Raw genomic sequence first — 25259 nt, 5'->3', positions numbered from 1 at the left:
GAATTGCTAGTACTCGAGCAACAATTTCTTTTCCAGTTTTTCTTGTGAAATTATCAAACAAAATAAACCTTTCTTCAATTGAAAATATTGAGCTGTCTACAATCTTAACATATCGAATAACCATAGTAGTCTGTTACTTGTGAGAACAATCTGGAGTGGCATCAACAATGACTGAAAAATACTTGGCATTTCAAATCTCATCAAGAATTCTTGTTTGTACAAATGACCCACATAACTCAAACTCATTTTGTATGCGCGTGGAGAGATAATGGACTTACATGTGCTTTTGACTCTCTTTTCAGAGTAACAGCCGTATTAGTCTGTATTCGCAAAAAGAAAAGGAGTACTTGTGGCACCTTAGAGACTAATCAATTTATTTGAGCATAAGCTTTTGTGAGCTACAGCTCACTTCATTGTATGCATCTGATGAAGTGAGCTGTAGCTCACGAAAGCTTATGCTCAAATAAATTGGTTAGTCTCTAAGGTGCCACAAGTACTCCTTTTCTTTTTGACTCTCTTGCGATTCTTGAACGTGTTTAACATGCGCTGATAAAAGTGGGTCATATTTGCTGAGGAGCTCAACTATGCCTAGAAAGTTTCCATTTTCATGATCACCAATACGTTGACTGGAACCAAAGAAAGCTAATTCCCGCTCAGAAAGAAAAAGGATGACATTCAGGATGCGCTCAGGAAGTTTTTTCCAGTTATTACTTTCTGTAGAGAGTTCAGTCAAGAGTAAATTCTCAACTGAACTTTCAGCGGATGCTGCCCTACTGGCTGATTTCCATGCAACGTTTGCGTGACATTGAACTCTCATGTGATGTATTTGATCTCTCAACTTCCTCCATCCTCTTTTGATGCTCCATCCTGATTGATCAGAGAGAACTGATGCATTTGCAGCACTTTTGTTCAAAATGAAGCAGAGTGCACAGTACAGAGATTGTTTTTCTGTACTCCAGTATAACCAGTTTTCTGTGCAGGTGGCACCATTTGGAAGAGTTTTTTTTCAGCAGACGAGTAGGGAAAGCATGATTATCAGACTTTAAACGAAGGAATACTAATTAAGAACACAAAATGAAAGTCAGATAGGTTATTATCCTTATCACTGAATCAAAACTCAAGCACGCAAGGTATAATATAACAGGCGGAGCTGAAGACAAAGGGATGACATATATATAGTAAACACAGACACGGATACAGACAGAGGGATAATGTCCAAAAATTTCAAACATGTGTCCTCATGAAACTCACTGGACAAGATTGTCCTCACAAATTTTCACCTTGAATCTGGGCCTATAGACTATGAAAGCCTGTGATGATGGCCAAGCTACCAAGGTAGGGCTCAACCAACCAGTCACCTCTTTTAGCTACCATCTGAAGATAATAATGAGGAATTCTCACACATAAATAATTCCTTAGTCAACTAGACATCAAACTATAAAGACACTAAAATGTAACAATTCTTTACCTTTCAACATGCACTTGATCCAGCACCAGCCACTAGTAGTTTGTTTATATAATCAGCTGATGTGAGAGGACATGTTCATCACAGTCTAATCCTATGCCATCAGAACCGATATATTTTTATTAATATTTATGAACATTTTTAACTCTTTAATATGACAAAATCTATATCAGTTAATAAAAAAATTGTGTCTTTTACCAAATTACAACTCTTATTTGCTTAAATATGCACCTCAAAGGTGAGAGAACGTGTCACATTTTAATCCGTATGCTGATACAGCATAAAAACAAGTTGCGAAACTTATCAAATGCCAAAAAATTAACAAGTGTCAAAATCTGATGCCCCCTTTGAGTGGAGGCCCAGGCCAAATGGCCCTCCAGGCCCCCGCTCTGACTGGCCCTGTCTGTACTCAGAGCGCAGCCTCACTACAAAAAATAATTTTCCCTCTGTTGATACTCACACCTTCTTGTCAACTGTTGGGAATGGGCCACATCCACCATGATTAAATTGGCCTCATTAGCACTGACCCCCCACTTGGTAAGGCAATTCCCATCTTGTCATGTGCTGTATATTTATACCTACCTCCTGTATTTTTCACTCCATGCATCTGATGAAGTGGGTTATAGCCCACGAAAGCTTATGCCCAAATAAATGTGTTAGTCTCTAAGGTGCCACAAGGACTCCTTGTTGTTTTTGCTGATACAGACTAACACGGCTACCCCTCTGAAACCAGAACAATAAAGTCACTGCAGCAGACGGCGGTGTTTAAATCCGCTCCCCCTGTGTCAGTCTGTCTATCTCCTTCTCTGCTGGGTCCTAATATAACAGAGGTAGCAGTGCATAAGCCCCTACAGTTTCCTTCCAGGACCTTCCACAGCCCCCTGGTCTGTGGCAGCTCTAACCTGCCCCTTTTCCAGACTCACTTCAGCAGTTCTAACTACCAAGTCTCTCCCAGTGGGGCCCCAGGTGCTCTCTTTTAAACCCAATTGGACTGAGCTCATGAGTCACAGGTGCACTGGCCTCCTCTCTCTTAATGAGTCAATGCAACCCTGTGACACTGAGCAAAGCCTGATTATGACTGTCTGTTGTACCTAAGGCTATGTGTACACTGTGAGCTAGGGATGAGATTTCCCTGCTCATGTGCACGTACTCACGCTAGCTCTCATCAAGCTAGCATGAGTATAAATAGGAATGCACCATGATAGCACTGGTAGTGGCGGCATGACTGAGCTATGCTGAGAACAAATGCACCAGGTGCAGATGGGTTTGTATTGCTCCTATGACTGCTGCTTTGGATACACTGCTATTTATACTCGCGAGAGCTCAATGAGAGCTGTTGTGAACAGGGTAATCACACCTCTAGCCTGCAGTGTAGACATAGCTTAAAAGAGAAACACAATGGCCTTGTGGCATGTGGCACAATAATGGACAATATTTTCAGACCACACAGAAATCCCTTCATTTCTTCTTACAAGGAATAGCAAAGAATATGTAATTTGAAACACAACAAACAAGTTCCACCAAGCTGAAATGAGTCTTTATTTTGAATTGATGACTGTTATTTGCTGCTAAAGGAAGACAAGGCATTAATAAATTATCTTTCTTCCATACTAACGCCTTAGATAACAATATCCCTTTGCCACAAAATCCACACACCAAAATGCTTTCTCTGCAGAGACCTAAACCATGACAGTTTATTCCACTCCAACAGTCTCTCTTCATTAAGTAAATGTGTATGTAGAGCCAGTTGAATGATTTATTGCATTTTTCATAAACACTAGCCACACTGGTCAATATTCAGTGGAAATCATACTATTTTGAAAGAACAGGAAATTGACAGTTTATTAACTACAATAGTCAGCAAGAACAATAATTCTAAGAAATGTGTGCTATGTACACGGGAGTAGAAACTCAAAAGCACTAATTTCATTTACGGGCAGATTGTCCAAGGCTGCTACACTTCAGTGGAGGTGTGAGCAAAGAACTATGATTGGTAAAATTAAGCACTAGGTCCACACTGAGTACAAGAGTCTCAAGCTTCTTGCATACCTATTCACTCACTCTTGGTGCAGTACTGTCCCTCCTGTTCTCTGCCTGTGGCACACAATAGTTTAGTCTCCAGAAGGCTGTAATACTTTGGTCTAATTCTGGTTGCTGGGCTTAGTGTGGAGGTGGCCAGGAGGTCAAGTGGAATGATCTGGTGGTCCTGCCTGGCCTTAAACTCTATGACTCTTAACAATGCAAGGTAAAAAGAGGGTGATGTGTGAATGTGTTTGAGAAAGCATGGGCTTAGCTGCTATGCATGCAAATGAGGCACTGAAGGTAAGAAGCTATGCTGCTGTTATGCTGTAGTGTAGACACTTACTACAGTGATGGAAGAAATCCAGCCCCTCAAGAGGAGGTAGCTAGGCTGATGGAAGAAATCTTTCATTGACCTAGCTGCATCTACAGTGGGCTTTAGGTAAACTTAACTGTGGTGCACAGAAAGTGAAATTTTTCACAGCCTTGAGCAATGTAGCTAGGTTGACCTAAATTTTAGGTATAGATCAGGCCTTAGCTATGCCCTCCTCTCTCTGGTCTTATTCCTAATATGAGGCAGGAGTAATTTGTTGACCATATGCACGCTTTCAATAGTAATAATTCTCCTAAATTTCTTGTCCTGCTCATCATTTTTTACCTTTCACTTATATAAACACTATTCTGTACCTGTGTTATGCAGGATCAAGCCCTAAAATCTGTCATTTTAGGGTGTAAAATCTGCAACAGAACTTTGAAGTGCTTTGAGCACAATAGACATCCTGTTCTCCATCAGTTCATCAATGTATTGCCGAAGAAATGTCTTAGCACCAGACAAAAAGAAATATTAGCATAGGTGCTGGGGGTGCTACGGTGCCCCCTGGCTTGAAGTAGTAATAACAATCCAAATACATGATTTCCGCCTTCAGCACCCCCACTACGAAAATAGTTCCAGCACCACTGAATATTAGTACTGAAGACTTCATGCAACACACAGAAGTCCCATGATGCTAAAACCAGAAAGTTTTCCTGTGCTGAATTGCATTTGACTAAAGCCAATAGGGGTGAATGGTTGTAACTTAGTATAGAATGTGGCCACATGTATTTAGTTCTGTGCATATTAAAAAGTCTATTAATCAACCTGAAGAATCTATAGGTGAATATGGCAAAAAAAGCCAGAGAACTGTCTCCATGAGATATCATGAGCTGGCCTTGAAAGCTGCCTCTTTCTCCCTCTCTAATTCTCCCAGAGTTCTACTATTGCAATTTACAACAATAACTTCTGTCAGCATGTACAATATCTCCAGAAAAGGGGGAAAATAAGAAGAACTCAAAGTACCAGAAGTAGTAATTATTTTCAGGTCTCTTTCTCACTGCTTGAAAATCAAAAGTTTCTGCAAAGGGAAATTGTGTCTCACTAATATGTTAGAATTCTTTTGAATCTATCAGTAAAGTAGTGTATAAGGGAGAATCAGCTGAGATAATTTATTCTGACTTTCAAAAAGCCTTTGCCATGGTTCTTCACATGAGTCTACTAAATAAACTAGGTAGTCATGTGATCAGAGGCAAAGTATTGACATGGATCAAAAACTGGCTCAGAGAGGGGAAACAAAATGTGAATAAATGTTCAATTGTCATTACAGCCACATATTAACAGCAGGGTGCCTCAAGGTTCCATACTAGGTTAAATATTGTTTCACATATTTATTTTTTAATGATCTGGAAAGAGGGGTGAGCAGAGAGTTAGCAAAATTTTCAGAAACCAAAAAGTTATTCAGGTCAGTCAAGTCCATAGAAGATTGTGAGGAACTTCAGAGGGACCTAACCACGCTAGGTGAATGGGCAACATAATAGTCGATGAAGGTCAGTATTGATAAATGCAAAATAATGCTCACTGGAGGGAAAGTATGAATAATTCATATACTTTACATTGTTCAGATTAACTGTACCAACCCGGATTTGAGCATCACTGTGGACAGCTCAATGAAAATGTCTGCTCAATGTGCAGCTACAGTAAAAAAAAAAAAAAAAAAAAAAGCAAACAACAAATTAGGATGCTAAAGGAACACCATGGAGAATAATACAGAAAAATTATGATGCTTTTATATTAGTGCAACTTCATCTCAATACTGTGTGAAGTACTGGTCACTCCATCTCAAAAATAACAATGGAGAACTAGAGAGCGCTCAGAGAATGATTAGAGGCATGGAAAAACTCTCAATAGTATATACAATAATGAAAGGGCTAGAAAAGGTAGATGAGGAGCTTCTGTTTTCCTTATCTCATAACCTTCTCCTCCATGAATCCAAAAGGAATAAAATTAAAAAGTGATAAAAAGAAATATTTTTCACACAATGTGTAATTACACTGTGGAACTCATTGCCACTGGATGTCATTATGGCCAAGAACTTAGGAAGATTAAAGAGGGAATGGACATTTACATGCATAACAAGAATATTCGGAGTCATAATATTTAACACAAAAAAGGAGTACTGGAAGAGATAAAACTTCATGCTTCAGGTTTTCCAACAATCTCTAACTATTGAGGATTAGGATGGGAATTGGGGCAAGTTATCCCAAATCCATCCATTTCAGAATTTCACACATCTTCCTCTGAAGCATTTTGTACTGCCCACTATTGGAGACAGGATATTGCACGAGGTCAGAGGTCTCAAACTCAATTTACCTTAGGGCCAGTGCTAGTCCTCAAATCCTCCCAGAGGCTAATAGTCACTGAAGATGGTGTTCAGAAGAGAAATCGTTTATATTGTATTTTTTATTTTGAATTTGTTAGAAATAATAAAACTGTCATAAAACTTTATACAATTCTTCACCTGCCAGAGAGTTTTTAGTGTTTGCCAGACACCTGGCAACGCTTCAGTTCTGTCAGTTTGTTGATGTTTGGCCTCAGTGACTGAGCAGTTGAAACCTGCAGGATTGCAGCAAGGTGGGCATCAGGTAGTTGTGTTCGGTATTTTGACTTGTTTATATTCATTGTGGGAAAAAGTGATGCTGCCTCCATGGCTGACTCTGCCTGGTGACTAGTGATGGCATCTCTGTCCCTCTCTCCCAGCCAATGGGAGCTGCGGAGGGTGGCGCCTGCAGCAGACGTTGCCAGCAGCGTGTCTGCATGTATGTCTCCTCCACAGGCCGCAGTAGGGAGGTTCTCGGGGCCCGGACTTTGAGGCCCCTGCACTAGGTGGACTATGAGTATGATCCATTATGGCAATTCCTATGTTCCTTGGGTCCTATGAATTAAGAGAAAAATTCAAAACTAAATTGAAAGCTAGTATTTCAAAACATAGCCTCTCTTTGTGGGCACACACTTTACCAGTTCAATCCATTTTGTGTACAAATTTTTATGATTATCTGCATGCATAAAGAATATAATTTACACATGAAAATCCTATGTGAATATGCAAAGTAACCTCAAAATGAAAGCAACTATGCTTGGCACATGTATGTTTCATCTTATACATGTGGAAAAAAGGTATGACAAGTGATTACACCTGCAGCATTGCATGTGTATATATGTAGGAGAGGTTGAGAAGCTTCTATCAAACTTTGCTTGTATGAGCAAAAGAGCAATGATATCCACCATCCAACAACTTTTTCACTCGGAGGGTGGTGAAACACTGGAATGTGTTACCTAGGGAGGTGGTAGAATCTCCTTCCTTAGAAGTTTTTAAGGTCAGGCTTGACAAAGCCCTGGCTGGGATGATTTAATTGGGGATTGGTCCTGCTTTGAGCAGGGGGTTGCACTAGATGACCTCCTGAGGTCCCTTCCAACCCTGATAGTCTATGAACAAATTCATAATTTCTGTGAGAGAAAACGTCATGCAGCTGGAAAGGGTTCTAGTGACAAATTGTGAAGTTGAGCAGAAGTTTAGAACTAAAACATTCAATTATTTTTTAAAATGATCTGATACATGAGCAAAAAAAGACAAAGTCGTGCCTATTACAAAGTTCACAGAAAGAGAAATACTCTGAAGACTTGGAAATTGTTTGTGCAAATTGAATTTGAAGTTGAATCTTGATGTTGTTTGGGAACAGCAGCATTTATTTTTGCATGAGCATATCTCCCAAGTACCATCCTCTTGAAATATCTATTTTCTGTTATTATGTAGTCCTCATTCAACTTTCTCCAATGTTGTCATGGTAATAAGACTGTTTTTGACACTGCCATTAATGAACTGTGAGGGTGAGAAAGGTCCTCCTCCAACTGAGAGTGACAACACCACAGAACAAATTAAATTGTCCTGACAACATATCTATTGAGAGTGAGTTCACATGTCTCTGGAGCTTTTAGGATGCTATTGATGATTTTGTGGTTACCAAAAATCATCCGGTACTGCTGGTGTAACAGTTTTATGTTTATAGACTATGTTTCGCTTGCATTGTTTGACCACCTTAAGGGTGATGTATTGTGTCATTTTATCTTGACAGAGTTGTATTTACCATTATTACTCTATCAATATATTAATGAAGGTGTGCTTGTCTGCAGTAATTCTTATCTATAAAATGGTATAATGTATATGCCATAAACACACAACTATGTGGTACCTGATTATACTACAGTTAAAAGATAAAGCTACATGACAATGTTAGTCAGCTTTATAAAGATCATAGGATAGACAATCAGACTGACAAATTTGTCTGACTTTATAGATGTGTGCTATCTGGGGAAAGAGGCTAACAGCCTCCATGTGTATAGGGTCTCATTATGGTCATGTTGTGGTGCTGATACACTCGGGAAGACTGGCCACATGCACATGGTTTAAAAAACCACTGATGAGATTGACACAGAGCCATAAAGGTACACGGCTCTTTAAAAATCACAGGAAAAGGCCAGGGCCCTGCTTGACATAGATCACTATTTAATTCATTAGAAATTGTTAAAAACCATGCACTTACGTGAAGGTCAAACCCACAAGATGGGTTCTTTTTTACTCACAATACAGAGACAGCAAACGGAAATAGTCACCACATTTTCCAATTTTCTTTTGAAATAATCTTTGGCTTTAGGAAAAAGGGGCCAAGGTAAATAGCATGCTAACTTTCATTGGACTGCTGACTATTACACAAGCTCAAAGGCCAACTAACAGAACACTAAAGTTTCAGCTCTTTGTGGTTGTGAAGCTTGAGTGTTATATAAACTCTGATCAAAAACATTGCACACATACAAACGAACCTGTTTAGGAAGAGAATAGCATATACAGACTGCGTATAGTTAGGATAACAAAAGGTTATTTCCTTCAACTTCGTATGGTTTATTCTTTTTAATTTTTGACTTTACACATTTACCCCAGCAGTGCTGGGCAGACTCTTGTAAATCTTTTCCATAAGAAATTAACTGTATCTCTGACTCTTTTGCTATATGATGGTTTAGAAAAGCAACAATATGATTAACATGTTGAGTACAAGGAAAACTCAGAAGAATCGTCTTCTGTACTCCCACTTGGTCTTCTTGTGATTTTAGTTTTGTTAATGCAGAGTGTAGTGGGTTGGAGTGGTTCCTCCCTGTCAGCGTCAGAGGGAGATCCCTCCACCTCGCTATGCCACCAAGCAGCTGAGAGCCGATCAACAGGGGATTAGCACCAATAACAGTCTGTAGCTAGCCCTCTGGCTGGGGAAGACAGCAGGCACAGTAAGGCTGAGTCTTCTGGGCAGGGCTGTGCAATATCAAGCAGTCAGACTCAAATCTTCTACGTAGGGCAGATCGCAAACAGTCTATGGCCCAGCTCCCCAGCTGGGGTAGAGCAATAGCATTTTATGGCCCACAGCTGCTCTGGCTGGGGCAGACAGCAAACAAATGCAGACTGTTCGGCCTAAGGTGGGTAGCTGCCACCCTATAGGGTTGCCAGGTGCCAGTTTTTGACCGGAATGCCCGGTTGAAAAGGGACCCAGGTGGCTTCGGTCAGCACTGTTAAAAGTCCAGTTGCTCACGCAACAGGACTAATGCAGTCTCCCTGCCTGCCATGGCTCTGCGCAGCTCTGAGAAGGAGCAGCATGTCCCCCGTCTGACTCCTACGCATAGGGGCAGCCAGGGGTATCTGTGTGCTGCCCCCGCCCCAAGTGCCAGCTCTGCAGCTCCCATTGGCCAGGAACTGTGACCAACAGGAGCTGCAGGGGTGGTGCTTGCAGACGGCACAGCACGCAAAGCCACCTGGCTGCACCTCCACATAGGAGCCAAAAGGAGGTAAGTGCTGCCCAAAGCCTGCACCCCCTCCTGTGCCCCAACCCCAGCTCTGAGCCCTCTCCTGCTCTCTGAACCCCTTGATCCCAGCCTGGAGCACCCTCCTGCACCCCACACTCCTCATCCTTCTCCCCACCCCAGAGCCTGCACCCCCAACTGGAACCCTCATCCGCTCCTGCGCCCCAACCCCCCGCCCCAGCCTGGAGCCCCCATCTGTACCCCAAACCCTTCATCCCTATCCGCACTCCAGAGCCCACACCCCCCAGCCAGAGTCCATACCCCCTCATCCCTGTCCCCACCCAAGAGCCCGCACCCCCAGCACAAAGCCTATACACCCCCTGCACCCCAAGTCCCTTTCCCAGCCCAGTGAAAGTGAGTGAGGGTGGGGGAAAGCAAATGATGGAGGGAAGGGCGATGGAACAAGTGGGGGTGGGGCCTTGAGAAGGGGCAGGGCAGGGAAGGGGTGTTCGGTTTTGTGCCATTAGAAAGTTGGCAATCCTACACCCCCCGGTGGAGCTGGCAGCAGGGTTTAGGGGGACCCAGGTCCAACCTACTCCACCAGGTCCCAGTCCAGGGCCCTAACAGTTGAGGGGAGTCTCACCACTGGGTCAGCCGGAATCCTGCCAAAACACGCTGATCATTCAGCAAACACAACCAGACTAATGTCTGGTTTCCCTGAACTACTTCCTATCCCTACCTGTCTGTAGGACTTCAGTGCTTACAGGCCCTCCGGCTCCTTGGGGTACTTGGCAACTGACAGTTCCAGCAGCTCCTTGGGATATTTGCTGAGTGGCAGCTCCTCCGGATATTCCTCCAGAGGCAGGGGTTGATACAGGTTGGTCCCTGGTTGAGAGGCTGGCAGCAGCATCGGACTCCTCCCCTGGCTCTCGCTCAACTGAGCTGAAGGCCTTGCCTCTTATACTTCCATTTCCACCCCTCTGCTTGCAGCACAAGGGGTGGGTATGGCCTGGCTCTGCCCACCGTGCAGGGGAGGAGGAAGAGTGGTTCCTCCCCATCAGCATCAGCCACTCTGCCTCGCTACACAGATATTTAAGAACTTAAACCCCCATTATCTGATATGAATTATTAAGGCATGTCCCCATATGCTTTTTATACCAGGCTCGGTCTTATCTGATTGCTTGATTCCACCTCATCACTTTAGATGCTAAATTTGTCTAACCTGAATGTGTGGTCATCAAAAGAAATCCAAAGTGGTGGTTGAAGATTGAACTCAGTCTTCTTTTTCCTGGTGGAATGTGAGCTGTAGCTTGTTGTTAGGATCCAACAGAAGTATAAGGCAAACAGAGACTTGTGTCCTGATTTGCTGAGCCTTAAAGCTGGTTCTCTGGCCCTTAAATCAGAATTTCAATTGAAAAATAAAAGCTATTTTTGGCTCCTTTTTGGGGGATTATCTTTGTTCTTTACCACAGCAGTGTTTTTTGTAAAAGTAAATATACAGTCTTTTGAATTCAGATAGCAGAGAAAACAATATAATTAAAACTCAGAGCATAGAACAGCATGTGTTTCCTCATAACTTCAAGCCTTGCACAAAAAGTTTATTAAAATTATGAAAACATGATGATCTGTACCTTACCTGTCAGAGCATAAGCAACAATGGTTTAAATTAGCATATAACACAATTTCTCAACACGGGCACAATATTCACAAGTTACAAGTACGTTTTATAAAAGTTAAACATGGTCCAGAGTATTGTCTACTCTGGGTGGAGTAGACTTTGCCCAGGGATGGGCAAACTTTTTGGCCTAAGGGCCAAACTGGGGTGCGAAACTGTATGGAGGGCTGGGTAGGGAAGGCAGTGCCTCCCCAAACAGCCTTCCCCCTGGCCCCTATCCACCCATTCCCACTTCCCAACCCCTGCCTGCCCCCCCTCAAAACGCCCAACCAATCCAACTCCTTGTCCCCTGACCGCCCCCTCCCGGGACCACCGCCCCCTCCCGGGACCCCACTCCTATCCAACTCCCCTGACTGCCCGCCCCGAACCTCCACTCCATCCAACTGCCCCCTGTTCCCTGACTGCTCCCCCGGGACTCCTTGCCCCTTATCCAACCCCCCGGCCCCCTTACTGTGCTGCTCCAGCTGGAGCCAGAAACACTGCCGCACTGCCCTGCATGAGCGTGCAGCCCCGCCGCCCAGAGCGCTGCCTGCGTGGTGGAGTAACTGCGGGGGAGGGAGAATAGCGGGGGAGGGGCTGGGGGCTAGCCTCCCAGGCCAGGAGCTCAGGGGCCGGGCAGGACTGTCCTGCAGGTTGGATGTGGCCCGCGGGCCGTAGTTTGCCCACCTCTGGGTTACAAGTATGGTTGATAAAGGCAATAATGTTGATGTACCATACTTAGACTTCTGTAAGACATTTGATTTGGTATCACATGACATTGATTAAGAAACTAGAATGATACAAAATTGGCATAGCACACATTAAATGGATAAAAACTGGCTTACAGACAAGTCTCAAAATGTAATTGTAAAGGGGGAATCATCATCAAGCAGATTGTGTGTTTCTAGTGGGGTTTCGCAGGGATTGGTTTTTGCCTTACCCTACGTATCAGTAATTTTATTTTCATGCAGGTCATTGATAAAAATGTTTAAGTTCACAAATGACAGAGACTAAGGGAGTGGTAAATAAGGAAGAGGACAAGTCACTGTTATGCAGTGATCTAGATCACTTGGTAACTGGATGAAAACAAAGTGTTTCAATACAACCAAATGCATGGTCATACATCTAGCAACAAAGAATGTAGGCCATAGGTACATGATGGGGGACTCTATTCAGGAAAGTAATGACTCTGAAAAAGATTTGGGCATCATGGTAAATAATTAGCTGAATGTGAGCTTCCATTTTGATGCCATGACCTAAAGGGCTGCTGTGATCCTTTGATGTAAAAAACAGGGCAATTCCAAGTGGAAGTAGAGAGGTTATAGGGGGCACTGGTGTGACTGCTATCAGAATGCTGTGTCCCGTTAGTTCAAGAAGGATGTTGAAAAATTGGAGAGGGTTCAGAGAAGAACCAGGAAGATAATTAAAGGCTTGGAAATTATGTCTTATAGCAAAAGGTTCAAAGAGCTCAATCTATTTAGCTTAACAAAGAGGAGGTTAAAGGGTGACTTGATCACAATCTATAAGTACCTACATGGAGAGCAGAAATTGGCTGATAGAAGATTTTTCAGTCTAGCAGACAAAATTATAACAAGATCCAATGGCTAGAAGTTTAAGCTAGACAAACTCAGTCTAGAAATAAGACTTTTTAGGGTAACTAACCATTGGAATAATTTAGCAAAGATTGTAGTGGATTCTATATCACTAGCAATTTTTAAATGAAGATTTGATATTTCTCCTTCAAAAAGGAGTTAGTTCAGGAACTACTATATGTTTGGAACAAAGGCATATTTAGGCCTGACAGAAGCCTGCTGTAGATTAAGAGTCTGTTCTGATAACATTTAACAGAGTAAGCATAAGCAGAATTGTGCATGTGTAAAAAATTGCAGAATAATCATGTTTTTGAGAACAAGAAAAAAAAAATTAACTAAAAGGATAGAAAAGACTGATTTGAACTAACACTAAGCCTATACTGATGAGGAAGGAGAGTTAACATGGAAATGGGACACTAATACATATGTATAAGAAAAGATAACAAAAAGTTATAAATAGGGAGGCTGAAGTTGTATTGCCCAGTGTTGGAGGTGATTCATGAGATTGTTCCAATGAGCTTTCCACTTGTGAGTAATTGATCACTACTTGCTGAATGTTTACTCCCAATAAAGATTTGTTAGACTCATCTGCTGAGTAAGTGAATGTCAGTCCAATATTATACAGCTTGTGTTATTCAGGAGGACAGACTATATGACCACAATGGACTCTTCTGAATCTATTATTTGTGTCCGTACATTTCCAAGTATCCTCTTTTTTTATAAATCACTACTTCTACAAGACCTTCTTCCTTTCCGATTTAAAAATTTAACTCACAGGTCTCAAAATGTAATTAACCTTCCAACTGAAAAAAATTCTATATTTTTCTTGTTGAGGACACAGTTAATATACAAGCTCAGTATCACTGCATTTTTGAGTCATCATTAATTCCACTCCTCTAGATTTATTAATGGAACTACTTTCTCCAGATACTTGTAAAAGCCCTTTTTTACTTCCCTTCTCCTCTTTGGCTAGTATCAGCTTGCTTCCAATCCCCCACCCCCACTTTAACAATGTCCTGATAACACACACCTCATTTGCCACAAACCCACACAACTCTCCCAGCACAACACAACCCATACACAACAACAAAACCAGAACGTACAATAGCCCCTCACTGCTGTTCACATCCCTCATTCAACACCCTCCCAAGTCAACACAAAATCCTTCAGCACAACTCCCCAGCCACAAAACACAATTAGCACATAAAATAACCACAAATACACCTCTCATTTGCCACATGTGCATCAACAAAAATCTGTGATCACAACACATACATCCTCACCTGCCCTCCCCATGCTTACCATAAACGTGAGTGGTACCATGCACATTTTTAAGTTCTCACATTGACTTTACAAATTACAGCTGTGTTACAGCCCAAGCTTTCAGTAGTAGTTTATTAAAGCTTTATTAGTAGTTTATTAAAGGATTCTGACAAAATTCCCCCCCCCGCCCCCCATTGGCTTGGGACAAAGGTCATGTACCAGGGGGAAGATGGGTGTGGTTGCAGAGGAGGGGAATGCCATTGGAGAAATTATTCCTTTGTTTTCCCACTGAAACTAAAAATGCTTTTCCCATAACCATAATCAAGCAGCATGACTAGGCAGACAAACTTTGCTGGAAATGTGCAAACTTTGTTCCTGAAAATATACCTACTTCACTGACAATAGTATAGCGTTCAGTGTGTGTAATCTCAAAAGGGGATGGGGGAAGGGAGAGGTGAAGACTTGGTGGAGGATTCTGGATAGCATGGCTCAATAACTGTTTTTAAAGTACCTGCAATTTAGTGTAATCTGGTCCATTCAAAGGCAGAAAATTAGCTCTTCAGTAGTGTTTTTATGAGCCATGTAAATAAATAGTCTTTGGCAGAGAGGATTTAGCACTATCCAAAGAAGAGTGAACTTCAAATCACTAGTTCTCCACTAGCTTCCTTAGCTTTGCCAGTGGAATTTTAACTAAGGGCTCCCCAAATTACCCCCAACACATCAGTACTGCTTCCCGTGTCAAGGGGTTAAACAACGTCAGGAAAGCTGTTGAGAAGTCAAGTTTCCAAAACTAACATATTTCTTTTGAACCCTAACTCTGCCATTGTCTTGGGCTTCCTTGGTTTCCATCACTGTGGCATCAGAACAACTCACACCCAGTAAATAGTTTATGTTCACAACACTTCTGTGAAGAAGGGAAATATTTTGTGCTTCATTCTCCTATCTGTAAAGTTAGGACAGATTATCTTGCCCAAAGTCAAAGTCACACAGTGGCAGGAACAGAACTCACATCTGCAGAGCCTCGGTCCAGGGCTGTTAACCACAAGATCTTCCCCATCACAGGCAACCTTAATCAAGCCCTGATGATGACCCATGTGGGCAAGAATATCAGACCTCTGCCACTTGAGCGATAGGAGTAAACAGGCCTAATCTAATGGGGAGATCACAAATGGAATATGCCGGTGTGACAGTTTCTAGTATTTCAGAATATGAAGCTGCCTAAAGGGACGTGGAGCTTTAAACTAAAGTGATCTCAGTTTAACAGAAGGGCTCTTAGTAGCCTGACCGGGTTGTTATAGAAGAAAGGCATTTAGCTTGGCTTGTTCCAGCCTGAACAGCCTTTTCATTCCTGCTGGGATCATAGCAGATGCATAGGCTGTTTCAGGATCAGGTCTCTGCAGTGCACCAACTTCCCCTAACTCATCCAAGCCATGCTTTTGAATTCTTACCTGAGCTTTTTTATATCACTGCTCCCTTCTGATTTTTGGTTTGGAATTCAGTGAGCTAAAATCTGCCTAGTTACACAGGTGCAATTCATAGAATCATAAAACTGGAAGGGACCTTGAGACCACATATAATTAAGTATTATCTAGAACAGGGGTGGCCAACCAGTGGCTCCAGAGCCGCATGCAGCTCTTCAGAAGTCAATATGCGGCTCCTTGCATAGGCACCAACTCCAGGACTGGAGCTACAGACGCCAACTTTCCAACGTGCCAGGATGTGTGCGCTCACTGCTCAACCCCTGCCCCTACTTCACTCCTTCCCCCAAGGCCCCCACTCCTTCCTGCCCCCTCCCCTGAGCCTGCCACACCCTCGCTCCTCCCCTTCCCCCCAGAGCCTCCGGTATGCCACAGGAGGCATGGGGAAGGAGGGGAAGGCGCTGATCAGCAGGGCTGCTGGCAGGCAGGGTGGAGCTGATGTATTACTGTGGCTCTTTGGCAATGTACATAGGTAAATTCTGGCTCCTTCTCAGGTGCAGGTTGGCCACCCCTGATCTAGACCATCCCTGAGAGGTGTTTGTCTAACCTGTTTTAAAAATCTCCAATGATGGAGACTCCACAACTTTCCTCGGCAATTTATTCCAATGCTTAACTAACCTGACACTTAGGAAGTGATTCCTAATGTCCTAAACCTCCCTTGCTGCAATTTAAGCCCATTGCTTCTTGTCCTATCCTCAGAGGTTAAGAAAAACAATTTTCCTTCCTCCTCCTTGTAACAACCTTTTATGTACTTGAAAACTGTTACATCCCCTCTCAATCTTCCCTTTTCCAGACTAAACAAACCCAATTTTTTCAATCTTCCCTCATAGGTCATGTTTTCTAGACCTTTAATCATTTTTGTTGCTCTTCTCTGGACTCTCTCCAATTTGTCCACATCTTTCCTGAAATGTGGTGCTCAGAACTGGACACAATACTCCAGATGAGGCCTAATCAGCGTGGAGTAGAGCAGAAGAATTACTTCTCATGTCTTTCTTACAACACTTCTGCTAATACATCCCAGAATGATGAGCACTTTTTTTTGCAACAGTGTTGCACTGTTGACTCATATTTAGCTAGTGGTCCACTATGACTCCCCGATCCCTTTCCTTCCTAAGCAGTCATTTCCCATTTTGTATGTGTGCAACTGATTGTTCCTTCCTAAGTGGAGTACTTTGCATTTGTCTTTATTGAATTTCATTCTATTTACTTTAGACCATTTCTCCAGATAATTTGATTATGAGAAGGACATGTGAACAGTATCAGAAGCTTTACTAAAGTCAAGATATACCATGTCTACCATTTCCCCCCCATCCACAAGTCTTGTTACCCTGTCAAAGAAAGCTATCAGGTTGGTATGACATGATTTGTTTTTGACAAATTCATGCTAACTGTTACCTATTATCTTCTAGATGTTTGCAAATTTGATTGCTTAATTATTTGCTGCATTATCTTTCTGGGTACAGAAGACTGGTCTGTAGTTCCCTGGGTTGTCCTTATGCCCATCTATAAAAAGGGAAACTATTTTCCCTTTTCCAGTCTTCTGGAATCTCTCCCATGACTTTTCAAAGATAATCACTAATAGCCCATATCTCCTCAGTCAGTTCCTTGAGTATTCTATGACGCATTTCATCAGGCCCTGGTGATTTGAAACATCTAATTTGTCCAAGTAATTTTTAACTTGTTCTTACCCTATTTTAGGCTCTTCTGTTCCTATCTCATTTTCGCTGGCATTCTCTACATTACCTGTCCAATCACCACCAACCTTCTTGGTGAAAACAAAGAAGTACCTCTGCCATTTCCACATTTTATGTTATTATTCCCCCTACCCCTCTACTGGTTGTTACAGTTCTTGCTACACCAGCTTCCCCTTTGAAACCTGGGACCAGCTTCCTCAAATGAAATCTTTGTCTTCTCAGCATCCTCATTGCTTCCAGTGTAGGTGTGGGAGGAGAAAGGGAAAGGCAGGCTGCGTTCCTATTTTATATCCTTTGTCCATGTGCCTAGAAGACACTTGCCCAGACATGTCCTGGTGGGCTTTGCTGAGTCACTGAGTTGAGCAGTCCCCCTGGTGTGGTCTTGTGCAACTGAGTCAGAGTTGAGCAGTCCCTATTTTGTGGTGCTCGGGCAACTGTCATTGACTTGTAAATCTCTTGATTACAACTCCCCTGCTGATTAGTGGTCACTGAACACCCTTGTGGGCAGAGGTCCTTTGTATGTACCTAGAAAACTTACAGCATATTTCAGTAACAGCCACACAGCAAAATCTCAATTTCACAAACACTAGTGATATACATATTTGGACAGAACAATGGTTTTCAGCAGATCATGACTTTTCATATATCATATCATACCATACATGGCATAATTTGTATGAAATGTCACAACCATATATGAATGATGAATATGGGAGTTACAAGGTGCCATTTTGAGGTATAGTGTGTCACACACAGCTTCTGCTGTATAGACAAACCCTATGAGATCTCACCATCAGCAAGTCCATTAAACCTACATTTTTTTCTTAATTTCCTCACAGTACTCTTCATTATGAAGATGTACCACCTTAAATAATTTCTTTCCTTCTTGTCTATACTACTCTTCAAATAACTGTAGACTGTTACATTCCTTCTTAGTCATATCTTAAGCAGCTATACATGTTATTTAGCTGGTCCTAAAATTCCCCCTTAAGAGAAGTGTTCCACAGACTATAGTGGGGATGCAAGAAGGTAATTCATTCTGGGGGTATAGCGCATTTTATATCCTGCTGTTGGGGGTGAAAGAGGAGCAATGCATTAAATGCACCCATCACCCTGCCCTGACTTTCCTTCACACACACACACACACACACACACACAGCCCCCCCATGAGCTCTGGGAGGACATCGTAGAAATGATGCCATACAGACCTCTGACCTCCTCTATAGGTGTAGAAAGGGTGACGAGCTGTGCGTGGAGGCTTCTCTGTGAGCACAGATCCTAGGAGACGAGGGGTTACTGACAATTGCAACAGTGAAATGATGTGTTATCACCTCTAGTCCTGCCTCCACAGCACCGGAATGATTGGAGACTCCACACCTGTAAGACGAGCCAATTAGTTGTGAAGCAGAAAGAAAAGAAGGTGACCAAATGTTTTCTTCAGAGCAAGAGGATACTTACCAATAGGAAGTTATTGCCATCCTAAACACGCCCCATAGAAAGCCTCTCCCTCGTATATTGTTATGTTGAGAGGGACTGATGACTTCATGAATCACAAACCTCTTTGAGACCGCGTGTGAATGCGCCCTTCAATTAACACAATTGCCAGGATGAATTAATCACAAGCCCCCCAGCTAAGGCCTGGTCTGCATTAGAAAATTGAGTCTGTTAAACTATTTCAGTTGGGGTGTGAAAAATCCATGCCCCGAGTGGCATAGTTAAACCGAACTAAGTCCCCGAGTAGACAGTGCTAGATCGACAGACAAATTCTTCTGTCAACCTAGCTACTGCCTTTTGGTGAGGTGGATTACCTACGCCAGTAGCAGAATCCCTCCCGTCGGCAGAATCCCTCCCATCAGCATAGGTAACGTCTATGCTGAAGTTTTAAGTGTAGACATGCCCTAAGTCAAAAAGGGTTTGGGAACCTGTGCAACAGTTTTGCACCATGTGGATGGGGTATTCCATTAGGTATTGTGACCAAGTGTGTGTGGGAAGGGAGCACACAAAACGGAGAGAGAAGCAGAGACAAGAAATGAGAGCCTAGCTAGAGGGAGAGCTTTTGGGTCTGTTGGCTAAAATGGGTAGAGGGTGGCAAGCTAAGAAATGGCTCCTTTTGTTTTTGATTCCTATTGCGTTCAGAAAAGCAAGTTTGTAAATAAACAAAACTGCATCAAAGAAACACCTGACTAGTCCCAATTTCTCATCCTAATGGGAACATCTGCAGGCCCCAAACTTTGACTAGCTGTTCAAGTCAGAAAGGGGCAATGATATTATACTTGGCCTACAAAGACCAACTACACTGCATTGCTTACCTTCTCAGTTCAGACTCATGTCAGGCTCTTTGAGGATTTTTATATTCATATGTACTGTCAGCCAATACAATTTACCTGGTGTGATGTTCCCATGGTGTTATCTGGACCGGTGATCCGCTAGGTCACTCCAATCCTCAACTCTGGGAGCCAGCTTTACCCTGCTCTACTGTGAGAGCCCTCACTCCTGGGTTGTTCCTGCACAGCCTCTAGCATGTGAGCTGCTCCTTGGATTGTGCAACCGAATGACACTAGCCAATATCTCCGGTCCCAGACAACCCTAGGAACCTCCATCTTGCAGTGTCCAGTTATACCCGCTGGACACTGCATGCTTAAATGAGTTTGTCAATTTAACAAAGAAATTGATATGATTGATAGGTTTGTTATCCCAAGGGGAATCTGACACATTGCAAACCAAAGGCACTGCTTCAGGTAGAACAAACAAATTTATTAACTACAAAAGATAGATTAAGTGATTATAAGTCAAAGCACAACAAGTCAGATTTGGTCAAATGAAATAAAAGCAAAATGCATTCTAAGCTGATCTTAACACTTTCAGTGCCCTTACAGACTTAGATGCTTCTCACCACAGGCTGGCTGGCTGGCTGCCCGCCCTTCAGCCAGGCTCTCCCCCTTTGATCAGCGCTTCAGTTGCTTGGTGGTGATGTCTGTAGATGGAGGTGGAAGACCATGGCAGATGTCTCTCCCTTTTATCATGTTCTTTCTCCGCTCTTGGCTTTGCTCCATCCCCCTTCAGGGTCAGGTGAGCATTACCTCATCGTAGTCCCTGACTGACCGAGGGAAAGGGGGGGTTACTCACTCGAGAGTCCAAAAGATCCTTTGTTGCTGTCTAGGCCAGTGTCCTTTGTTCCTGTGAGGCTGGGCTGGGTTTGTCCCATACATGTCCTGATGAGGTATGAACTACCTCTGTTCCTGGAAAGTTTTGCCTGGGCTTGCTTTAAGCCATGATGACACATTGTCAGTCTCATAACTATATACTTGAAATTACAACCTATAACATTACTATAACAATGCTCAGTGCATCATGAGCCTTCCGAAGACACCCAACATGACAAACTTTGCATTGGATACCACACAATCATATTATAAGGATGAACATGAGGGTGCAGGGTTTCCCCCCTGAGATACAGAGAGTGCCACACCTGGACTTCTATTAACAATAAATGGACTTCACTACTAGTTTGTAAAGCAATAACACTGACAACAAGAAAAACCAAGCCTTAGGATATTCTATTTGGTAGGGACACCATTTCTCAGAAGCCTTGCTTTTAAAAACTGACACACAGACCAGGAATAATTGAGGGAGAAAAAAAAAACACTTATGCAAAGTGCCAGAAAAGGCCATCTGGATCTGGAGCATTATTAAATGAGAGAAGCTGAACTGTAGCCTGCTTCATTTTTAAAGTAAACATAGGGACTACTAATGCATCCCCTATCAGCCTAGGGGAAGGGAGGGAGCCTGCCTTTGAAAGAAGAGCAATCACACAGGAGTTTGGAATGCGCAAGAAGAGATTTAGATGTTGTTTCATAGTAATCAGGGAATGTATAACATATATTCTCAAGACTTCCTGATAAAATTAACAAATAATGTTCAATGTGTTTTCTTGACCCAACTGCCCTTTCCACAACATAACTTCCAGTGAATAAAAGCAAACTCCATTTTATAAAATAAAACTTGTTAATGTTGTTGTCTTTGAAGTAGGTTTTAGAAACCCCTAATTCTGTCTAACAAATCACATGCTAAAAAAAGAGGTATGAAATTGCTGTCACAGATTAAAGAAAAAGAAATAGATAAAACTGGTATGTGTAGGATATGTTCAGTACATTTAGAATATTTGTAAGTTACCTGTTCTTAAAACAAGTTTTAATATAAAAATTATATTGATCTAATTACACATCTCATGAAACACAGGATAAAAATATAATCTTTTTTATGAACATCTCAATAGAAAAGATACTAACTGATATAATTTCCATCCCGTATGTGATTTAATATTTCTTACAATTTATAAAATTAGGTCTTATATTTTAAAGATGTTTTCAAAAAGACACCCACAAAATTTGTGCACTCATCTGCTTAGAAAAATAATAATCACCCCCTTGGGTACATGATGACTCAGTTTCCATGGAGAAGTGCTGTTTGTTGAATTCATAGGTGGGTGCCTGTGTAAATTTTACAGGCATTTTGTCAACTAAGAGGCATCATCATAGACAGCTGGATGACTCAGAGGTTGGTAATGTGATATGGAACCTTTTAGCTCCATATCACTAGTTCAAATCCAATGCAAACTGATAGTGACCAGAAGCCATTGCTCTCATTCACCCACCTAGGTGAAGAGACTACTGTGACTCTAATCCAATCAACAATGAGGAGACAACATGGCTAATTAGCCACTTACCATTGCAGAAGAAACTGTGCAAAGCAATCAGCAATTTCTGATCAGCATGTGCTCTTTGTCATCAATTAATGTGTCAACAGGTGGTTTACAAAGTTTCCAACTAGTTTTTTTCCCCTTTTCACTACAAAGCACTCATCAAATTTCAAATGCATTTAGAGGCATCCACAGAAAAAAGGCTTTAACTGATTCACGTTCTAAAGTAAATCAGCATAATATAAATTTGAAAATGAAATATTGAGATATCAGAGAGTATCATCCAAAACATCATTAAATTTATTGATATGATTTTTTTCATTACAAACTGCAGTCTGTTTTTTGTCAGATTAAAAACATAATTACATCTGCTGTTAAGTATCTCGAACATGTTGCTTAAATTTCATCCATGAGGAAGAGAGATGGAGTAAAAGCACTAAAAGATGAAGGGTAACATGCAACAATGGTGTTGCATAGCAACTGAAAGCTTGGTTCTACAATTTGGTTGTCATTCCTTGTATTTTAAACTCCATGGTAGTGAAATGAGTCATTAATAAGACCACGATTATGTCATGGAGGTCACAGAACTTGTTACTTCTATTGACCTCGGTGACATTTTCATCCCTGGGGCTGGAGTTCCCACCCAACCCTGCCCTTGCAGCTCCCAGTCCTCAGCCTGTTGGGGGGACCCCACAGCTGCCCAGCCACAGCAGGTGGCAGGCAGCTGGTGGACCTTGGGTGACCCTATGCAGCTGCCCAGCTGTGGCAGGCAGCCAGTGGACCTTGTGCAGATGCCCAGCTGCACCCAGCAGCTGGGGGACCCTGCAGCTACCAGCTGCCAAGGGTGAGGGGACCCCACAGCAGCCCAGCCCCAGGGACAGGGGGCCCCAGAGCTTCTGGAGAATCCGGGAGCCTCAGCAGCAGTAGGTGCTGAACCCACCTACCGCTTTTGTCAGTGAAATTTTTAGTGAAAGTCAGGGACAGGTCATGGGCTACCATGAATTTGTTTATTTTCCATGACTTTTACTAAAAATATCTGTGACAAAAACTTAGCCTTAAACGTTAACCCAGATCTCTTAGACATATGGGCCCTGATCCACAAAGGCACTTAGGCACCTAAACCCCAGATTTCAGTAAGTGTGGGGTTTAGGTACCTAAATCTCAGTTTTAGACTCCACTGCAATTCACAAAACTCCTGCCAAATCCTGTAGATGCCTAAACTCATCCAGTGCCTGAGGCTATGTCTACACAGCAATGTAAGCCCAGGGATAGTAGGACTCAGGTCAGCTGACCTGTGTCAGAGAACCCTGGGCTTGAGCATCTACACTGCATTTTAACCCTAGGTTAAGAATTTTTGAACCTAGGGCTCTGACATTCACTCTGCAGTGTACAGACCGAGTAAAAGTAAACATATTCCAAAGTGTCTAGTCCACCAGGTCCCACCCACATCGACTCTCCACCCCTAGGAATGTGATGCACTTTGGGAAAACCCTACTGCTCCCACCTCCCCCCGCCCGTTTCCTAACTGTGGCAGAGCTATTGATGGGACTCTGGTGCCCATAAGGAGCATGAGTACCTAAATAGTGTAATTAACTCCTGTGGTGGCTGTCTCAGTAGAATGACTGCAGTTTGAGAAGGCTTTATACTGAACTACCATCTAATCTGAGAATTGGGCTTTCTAGCTCCAGGCTGAGTCACACTGGCAGGAAAATGACCATGTGTACCTGTTCTGAGGAGCATTAGGACATGAGTATCCAAGGTTGTCAAACCATTAAAATGAAACTTGGCAATGAAACTTTTTTTGGTCTGTTTATTTTGAAGTTTGAAAGTATCATAGGTAAAACACACACATGCCCCAGGCAGGTTGCTACCGGCTCTAATCCCTAGAGTTTAAGGTGCATTGTGCTCCAGCATCTTCCAGGGATCTGGTATCCCTACCCCTCCCACACCCTGGGAGGCAGGGACAAGGGATCCCCAGGAGGCGGGGGGGGGGGGGGAGTTTTGGGGCTGGATCCCACTCACTGGCCTCACAGTGCAGGCTGCCTGTGCACCCCTGAACATGCAATCCCAGCGAGGGCAGCCCGGGAGCAAGGGACAGAGAGTGGAGCAGGACTAAGTGGCTGCCCTGCCGGGACGGGGAGCCACTGGGATGTTGTGGGTCATCTCTCCCCGGGTCTTGCTGAGCAGGGAACCCTGCTGCTTCCCCTTCCTGCAGGGCAGAAGGGTGGTCCTGCTCTGCTCTCTGGCCCTTGTTTCTGGGCCCCCACCCCCTTCCCTGTGGCTGCATGTGCAGGGACGCCTGGGCTGCGTGCACTGTGAGGACAGCAAGGTAGGAACCAGCCCCAAAGCTTCCCCGCAGCCTTCTCTGGCTCCTCCTTGCTGTGGGGAAGTTTTGGAGCTGGCTCCCACTCACTGCCCTCACAGTGCACACAGCCCCAGGGAGGGTAGGGCCCTCAACTTCCCAATGGCCGGGAGCCACATCCCACCTGTCAACTTTGCTCCCTTCTCCAGGCAAGCTCCACACAGTAGCTAGGAGGAGCCTGCTGCCACCGGAGGAGCAGGAAGGGGGAGTGCACTTGGCCAGACAGTAATGCCACTTCCGTCTGCTGCGCTAGCCACTCTGCTGCTAGGAACTCTGGGATATGTCTGGAGGACTTCCAGGACCCAAGTCAAGCCGGGGCCATATGCACACAGGAAACCAATAGGGCTCAGACCCTAGGTTTCAGCTTAACATGGGCTCAGACCCTCCAGCCCTGCAGGGTCCTGGGACCTTGGGTCTGAGCCATAGATTAGCACATTTGCAGCATGGGCTCAAGGAGGGTTTGGCTTGAGCCCAGGATCAGATCTGGGCTTAAATTGTTGCCTAGACATACCCTAAGACAAGTATTCAGGATAAAAGTTCCCTCGGAACCTATGTGTCTGCCTCTGGGCATACACACTCTTGTGATAGAGGCCCAGGGGCCTACATTCCATCTGAGCCCCCAAGCAACCCACAAAGTAGGGGAAGGTAGGAGAGCGAATGCCTAACTTATGTTCTGGGCCGGATTTGGTAGGCGTGATCAGAGGCTGCCCGCCACATCAGAGCCCATTCAAAATCTTTCTGGAAAAAGAGTTGATGATGATGCCTAATTTAAAATTTTAGCCCAGTGATTACAGCACTTACTTGGGGTGTGGGAGACCCAGGTTCAATTCCCTCACTGCCAGATGGAAAGGCTTTGAACAGGAAGTACCCCATCTCTCAGGA

The sequence above is a fragment of the Eretmochelys imbricata genome, chromosome 1, assembly GCF_965152235.1.
Source record: "Eretmochelys imbricata isolate rEreImb1 chromosome 1, rEreImb1.hap1, whole genome shotgun sequence".
NCBI lineage: Eukaryota > Metazoa > Chordata > Testudines > Cheloniidae > Eretmochelys > Eretmochelys imbricata.
Note: the sequence above shows the minus strand (reverse complement) of the source record.